Source organism: Antechinus flavipes, chromosome 1 (assembly GCF_016432865.1).
Source record: "Antechinus flavipes isolate AdamAnt ecotype Samford, QLD, Australia chromosome 1, AdamAnt_v2, whole genome shotgun sequence".
Taxonomy (NCBI): domain Eukaryota; kingdom Metazoa; phylum Chordata; class Mammalia; order Dasyuromorphia; family Dasyuridae; genus Antechinus; species Antechinus flavipes.
Window position 1 is genome coordinate 667,044,734 of NC_067398.1, and position 8,247 is coordinate 667,052,980.

Here is an 8,247-nt window from a genome sequence, read left to right on the forward strand (position 1 = left end):
GAGAACTTCTTAAAGCAAAAGTAGATTGGGATGCCTTGGGTAATACAATGAGTTCCCTAGAAGTTTCACGAAGCAAAACTAGATTGGGATACGTTGGGTAATATAGTAGGTGGGTTCTCTAGAGTTCAAAGTGTTCTAACTGGAGTTGGATTACCAGTTTTCAGCAAAGTAGTACATGCAAAAGAAACCAGTGCCTGCTGGCCTAGGCAAACCCTGGATTCCTTTCCAAACTAAGATTCCAGGATTCTGGGCAGTTTCTTTATCTGCATTTTCCCTTCATCTCCATTTCCCATAGTGCCTTGAAGAAAATAAGCCTGCCTTCATTGTCTGTTAAAAAAGTATCTGCATACCTATTTTCTCTTCCTAGCACTTAAACCTTGTCTCCTGAAACAACCCTTCTCCCAACTCCTTTTCTCACTGTCTTCTATGTCTGGAATGATCTCACTTTCTCCTTGATTCATTGAATTCCTATGGATCCATTATTATTCTTTTAGTGCTTACCACTAGAAAATAACACTTTCAGTTCCCATTCTCAAGATGGTTCTGGAAGAGAAAGTGAATCTGGTGACTGCTCACAGCTCCCCTCTCACTTAAATCCAATTTACTTGCACTGCCACCATGTACCAAGCACTAGAAAATAATTATGATACAGTTTCTATTCTCAAGTAGCTTACATTGTATTGAAGAGAATATATAAGTATATAAAATTGGGTCCTCAGTTTGGCAAGGTGATTGCCAAAGTATCCTAATAGCTTTTTGGTTATCCCTGCCTTCTATACACCTCATGTATAGGTTCAGTTACTACAGTAGTTTTTGCAAACCTCATTCCTCCTCAAACATCTCAGGGAATCTTTCCTCATTCTCTCTTAGCTGCCACATTTAACTGAGGAAAAAAAAACTTTTCTCCCCTCCTCATCTCACATCCCTCAGATGCCTTCTGCCATTATCTGTTCTATTCTTGTCTCATATGAAAAGGTGACCCTTCTTGCCAAGGTAAATGCCTCTATGTACACAAATAATTCCATTCCATTTTACCTTCTCCAGCAGATTTCCTCCATCCTTATGCTCACTAATTTTCAGTCTCTATTGAGACTGCTGTCTATAAACATATCCATATCTTAGCTATTCTTTAAAAAAAAAAAAAAAAAAACCTTTTTAAAGTACTTTATCTGTCCCTGCTCCCTACTTATCATCCCATCTCTCCTCCCTTTTGTGGCTAATGTCCTTGAGAAGGCCATCTATTACTGATGCCTCCATTTCCTTTCTTCTCTCCTAACTCTAATCTGCCTTCCTATATCACTTTACTGTAACAGCTCTCTCCAAAGATAATGATCACATCATGCCTACTAAACACAGTTATCCCCAAAGGTTCTACTAACTCTCTTTTGCTTGGTGATCAGCTGCTATGGGTTCAGTTGTCATCTCTGTGCAGAAGATTCTCATATTTATTCAGTCCTAACTTCTTTCCTGACTTTCATTCTACATCTAGAACTAGTTGCCCCATAAATATCTTACACTTGATATGTCCAAAATAGTAATGCATTATTTCCTCCCCAAACATTATTTCCCTCTAAATTTCTGTCAAGAGCATCACCATCTTCCCAGTCACCCAAGCTTGCCATATAGATGTCATTCTTACTCCCCTCATCTAATCTGTTGTAGTACTGTGGAATATCCCTTCACCTCTCCTTTGACGCTGTCACAACCCTTTTCATGACCCTGCTATAAGTACCTATTATTCACAACAGAAGTATTGCAATAGCCTTCTGATTGACCCTACCTCAAGACCCCCAGCCTACTCTCCCTCCACTCATCTACCAAAGTGATCTTTCTAAAGTGAAGGTCTGATACCATCAAATTGTCCCCCTTCCCTTCATTAAAAATATAAAACCCTCTGCTTGGGTTTTATGGTCCTCAACATCTCCTTTCCTAGCTTTCCAGTCTTATTTCACTTTACTCCCCCAAAGAAGTGATCTCCTTACTAATGCCAGCTTCCTTGGTTATTCCTCAAACAAAAAGCTCCATACCCCAACAGATCAGTCTGTCCATTTTCACTGGCAATCCCCAAGATATGGAATCTTTGCCCTTCTCTACTCTGCCTCCTGGCTTTCCCAACTTCTTAAAGTTCCAACTAAAATCCAAAATCCTATCTTCTGCAAAAATCTTTTCCGGGTCTCCTGTCAATGCTAGTGCCTTCCCTCTGAGATTATCTCCAATTAATCCTGTATATATTTTATTTATACATAATTATTGGCATATTCTCTCACTTATTAGATTGTAAATTTCTTGAGGCAAGGAACTGTTTTGACTTTTCTTTGTATTCCCAGAGTTTAGTCCAGTGCCTCAGTAAAAGCTTATTGACCTTACAAGATATAAAAAGCAAGGTGGAGTAGCATAAGTTAGTCCTGGACTTTCAACCAGGAAGGCCAGGTTCAAGTGCTTCCTGATACATATTGATTTGTGTGACCTAGACAAGTCACTCAAATTCTCTATACTTTAGGCAATCCTCAACACTTTACACAGACAAAATGCTTGGGGTAGAATCCCTCATTTAGGAATGAATTCCTTTTATCCCTGAAACTATAGTTGGTAAGAGTCTGATACAAAATAAAAACAAAAGTAATAGAAGGTATGAGAGGCTAAGCTAGCTTGAGTCAGGATGACCTTTGTTCAATTAGCTTCCAGTTCAAACTGGCTGCTTCACCATAGGCAAGTCACCTAACCTCTTTATACTCCCCTTCTAAGACCTAAGGGCAGAGCAGGTCCCTCTCTAAATAAGTTTCCTTCCTCCTGGTTCATGATATCAATGAAATCAAAGGTTCCATTAAAAATAAATTGGAATGAGAACAGGGATACAATGCAATTCATTCTTTCACCTTCAAATAAAATTCTACTTCCAACAAGTTTTCCCTAGTGGGAGGAAGGGGACAGGCAATTATCTCCCTCCCACAGTCATTTGTTTTGCACCTCTCAAAGGCACTTATCATGGGGTGTTTTACATATTTCAGTTATGTGCCCATGTCTGATACTCCTTTGATTTGAAAAAGGGTGACCAGCCAGAAGGGAGCCAGACTGCAGAGAGTCTGCAGGGACAACTTGCACATGTCATCAGGTAGGATGACATATGTCATCCACTGAAACTGTTGAGTGACTTTTTTTTTAATCACCCTAGAAGCTGAAGCTCTGAGGATGGAGATGTGACTATTAGTCAGTATGTCAGAAAGAATTAGGGCCAGACTGGTAGATACCAAGGAAGAACCAAAAATGGAAGGGAGGGAAGGAGGGAAGGTGGAAGAAAGAGAGGGAGAGAGAAAGGAAGAGAGGAAGGGAGGGAGGGAGGGAGGAAAAGAGGAAGAGAGGAAGGGAGGGAAGGAGGGAGGGAGGAAAAGAGGAAGGGAGAAAGAGAGGGAGGGAGGGAGGGAGGAAAAGAGGAAGAGAGGAAGGGAGGGAAGGAAGGAGGGAGGAAAAGAGGAAGGGAGAAAGAGAGGGAGGAAGGAAGGGAGAAAGGAAGAGAGGGAGGGAGGGAGGGAAGAAGGAAGAGAGGGAGGGAGGGAGGAAGGAAGGAAGGGAAGCACAGAGGAGGGAAGGAGGGAGGGAGGGAGGGAGGGAAGAAGGAAAAAAAGGAGGGATGAAGGAGGGAAGAGGGAGACAGAGAAGACAAAGAGAGGGAGACAGAAGAGGAGAAAGGGAGGGAGTATCTGACTTCAAATATCTGACTCAAATTCACTGGAGGGAAAATAAAATCAATATATGCAGCCTTGCACTAAGAGGACCAGGCTCGGAGTTGATGAAGACATGAGTTCAAGTCTCAGGTCTGCCTCAAGCTTATTGTATATTTGTACATGTGGTCCAGGGCAGTTAACAGAATTTCTTCATGTTAATAAATTACAGAGACACTGGTGCAAAGTCGTGGAAGGAATTCGAGGAAAACCAAAAACGAGAGTGGGGGGAGAGACAGAGAGAACAATGGATGAATGAAGGGATGGACAGAAGAATGGATGGATGGATGAACAGATGAATGGGTGCATGTGGATGTATGTTGGATGGACAGATGAATGGGTGCATGTGGATGTATGTTGGATGGACAGATGAATGGGTGCATGTGGATGTGTGTTGGATGGACAGATGAATGGGTGCATGTGGATGTGTGTTGGATGGACAGATGAATGGGTGCATGTGGTTGCGTGTTGGACAGATGAATGGGTGCATGTGGATGTGTGTTGGATGGACGGATGAATGGGTGCATGTGGATGCGTGTTGGATGGACGGATGAATGGGTGCATGTGGTTGCGTGTTGGACAGATGAATGGGTGCATGTGGATGTGTGTTGGATGGACGGATGAATGGGTGCATGTGGATGCGTGTTGGATGGACGGATGAATGGGTGCATGTGGATGCGTGTTGGATGGACGGATGAATGGGTGCATGTGGATGCGTGTTGGATGGACGGATGAATGGGTGCATGTGGATGCGTGTTGGATGGACGGATGAATGGGTGCATGTGGATGCGTGTTGGATGGACGGATGAATGGGTGCATGTGGATGCGTGTTGGATGGACGGATGAATGGGTGCATGTGGATGTGTGTTGGACAGATGAATGGGTGCATGTGGATGTGTGTTGGATGGACAGATGAATGGGTGCATGTGGATGTGTGTTGGATGGACGGATGAATGGGCGCATGTGGATGCGTGTTGGATGGACGGATGAATGGGCGCATGTGGATGCGTGTTGGACGGATGAATGGGTGCATGTGGATGCGTGTTGGATGGACGAATGAATGGGCGCATGTGGATGCGTGTTGGATGGACGGATGAATGGGCGCATGTGGATGCGTGTTGGATGGACGAATGAATGGGCGCATGTGGATGCGTGTTGGATGGACGGATGAATGGGTGCATGTGGATGCGTGTTGGATGGACGAATGAATGGGCGCATGTGGATGTATGTTGGATGGACAGATGAATGGGTGCATGTGGATGTGTGTTGGATGGACAGATGAATGGGTGCATGTGGATGCGTGTTGGATGGACGAATGAATGGGTGCATGTGGATGTGTGTTGGATGGACAGATGAATGGGTGCATGTGGATGCGTGTTGGATGGACGAATGAATGGGTGCATGTGGATGCGTGTTGGATGGACGGATGAATGGGCGCATGTGGATGCGTGTTGGATGGACAGATGAATGGGTGCATGTGGATGCATGTTGGATGGACAGATGAATGGGTGCATGTGGATGCATGTTGGATGGACAGATGAATGGGTGCATGTGGATGTATGTTGGATGGACAGATGAATGGGCGCATGTGGATGCGTGTTGGATGGACGAATGAATGGGCGCATGTGGATGCGTGTTGGATGGACGAATGAATGGGTGCATGTGGATGTGTGTTGGATGGACGGATGAATGGGTGCATGTGGATGTGTGTTGGATGGACGGATGAATGGGTGCATGTGGATGTGTGTTGGATGGACGAATGAATGGGTGCATGTGGATGTGTGTTGGATGGACGGATGAATGGGTGCATGTGGATGCGTGTTGGATGGACGGATGAATGGGTGCATGTGGATGTGTGTTGGATGGACAGATGAATGGGTGCATGTGGATGTGTGTTGGATGGACGGATGAATGGGTGCATGTGGATGCGTGTTGGATGGACAGATGAATGGGTGCATGTGGATGCATGTTGGATGGACAGATGAATGGGTGCATGTGGATGCGTGTTGGATGGACGAATGAATGGGTGCATGTGGATGTGTGTTGGATGGACGGATGAATGGGTGCATGTGGATGCGTGTTGGATGGACAGATGAATGGGTGCATGTGGATGCATGTTGGATGGACAGATGAATGGGTGCATGTGGATGCGTGTTGGATGGACGAATGAATGGGTGCATGTGGATGTGTGTTGGATGGACGGATGAATGGGTGCATGTGGATGCGTGTTGGATGGACAGATGAATGGTGCATGTGGATGCATGTTGGATGGACAGATGAATGGTGCATGTGGATGCATGTTGGATGGACAGATGAATGGTGCATGTGGATGCGTGTTGGATGGACAATGAATGGGTGCATGTGGATGCGTGTTGGATGGACGGATGAATGGTGCATGTGGATGCGTGTTGGATGGACGGATGAATGGGTGCATGTGGATGCGTGTTGGATGGACAGATGAATGGGTGCATGTGGATGCATGTTGGATGGACGGATGAATGGCGCATGTGGATGCGTGTTGGATGGACGGATGAATGGGTGCATGTGGATGCTGTTGGATGGACGGATGAATGGGTGCATGGACAGATGAAAGGATGAATGGACAGACGGATGAATGGGTGCATGTGGATGCGTGTTGGATGGACGGATGAATGGGTGCATGTGGATGCGTGTTGGATGGACGGATGAATGGGTGCATGTGGATGCGTGCTGGATGGACGGATGAATGGGTGCATGTGGATGCGTGTTGGATGGACGGATGAATGGGTGCATGTGGATGTATGTTGGACGGATGAATGGGTGCATGTGGATGCGTGTTGGATGGACGGATGAATGGGTGCATGTGGATGCGTGTTGGATGGACGGATGAATGGGTACATGTGGATGCGTGTTGGATGGACGGATGAATGGGTGCATGTGGATGCGTGTTGGATGGACGGATGAATGGGTACATGTGGATGCGTGTTGGATGGACGGATGAATGGGTGCATGTGGATGCGTGTTGGATGGACAGATGAAAGGATGAATGGACAGACGGATGAATGGTGCATGTGGATGCGTGTTGGATGGACGGATGAATGGGTGCATGTGGATGCGTGTTGGATGGACGGATGAATGGGTGCATGTGGATGCGTGCTGGATGGACGGATGAATGGGTGCATGTGGATGCGTGTTGGATGGACGGATGAATGGGTGCATGTGGATGCGTGTTGGATGGACGGATGAATGGGTGCATGTGGATGCGTGTTGGATGGACGGATGAATGGGTGCATGTGGATGCATGTTGGATGGACGGATGAATGGGTGCATGTGGATGCGTGTTGGATGGACGGATGAATGGGTGCATGTGGATGCGTGTTGGATGGACGGATGAATGGGTGCATGGACAGATGAAAGGATGAATGGACAGACAGATGAATGGATGGACTGAATGAATGAATGAATGGACGGATGGACAAGATGGACGGACGTATCAATGAACGAATGGACGGATGAATGGGTGCATGTGGATGCGTGTTGGATGGACGGATGAATGGGTGCATGTGGATGCGTGTTGGACAGATGAATGGGTGCATGTGGATGTGTGTTGGATGGACAGATGAATGGGTGCATGTGGATGCGTGTTGGATGGACAGATGAATGGGTGCATGTGGATGCGTGTTGGATGGACGGATGAATGGGTGCATGGACAGATGAAAGGATGAATGGACAGACAGATGAATGGACTGAATGAATGAATGAATGGACGGATGGACAAGATGGACGGACGTATCAATGAACGAATGGACGGATGAATAACGCCTTCGGAGGGACTGGGGCCTCAAGGAGGAGCCCTGGTCTCTGGGGTTTGGCGGCCGGCTCGGGGACCGCGGATTCAGGGTGCTCCTGGATGCCTCAAGCCAGCGCCAGGCCCCGCTCGCTCCCTTCTCTAGCCCCAGGGGAGGCCGAGGAGAAGCCGACCGCCTCCTGCCGGCAGCTTCGGTTAACGGCTGCAGAGAGCGATTAACGGCTGCAGGGGACAGTCCAGAGCTCCCCCCTCAGCGCCCCGCCCCTCAACCAAGCCCCACCCTTTCCTCTCACGTGACTCTCCTCCCGCGCCCCATAAAAGGGGCGGAGCTTCGCCTCGGGGCGCGGGAGCCGGGCTGGGTCTCCCCCGCCCAGCTGAGGGCAAGGGCGGGGTCTCTGGGCTTTGCTCGGGGAATTAGCGGTACCCTCCCTCCCCTATCCCCGCCTCCTCCCCATCTTCTCATTTGAACCTCGAGTCTCTACCTCTGGCCAATCCCAAGGCCGTCCTGTCGAAGTGAACGCGACCCCAGCCAATGGGAGGCACGCTCAGGGTTGCTTCCTGCTTCGTCTCCCCATCTTCTTCCCGGAGCCCGCCGAAGGGTCTGGGGGCCGGCGAGGGGTGGGCGGTGGCTGCCGTGACGCGCAGTGGGATCTCGGCCAATCGTGGGCGGGAGCGCCGCAGATTGACAAGGGCGGCGGCCAGTGTCGAGGCGCCGCCGGCACTTCCCGTCGAGGAGGTATA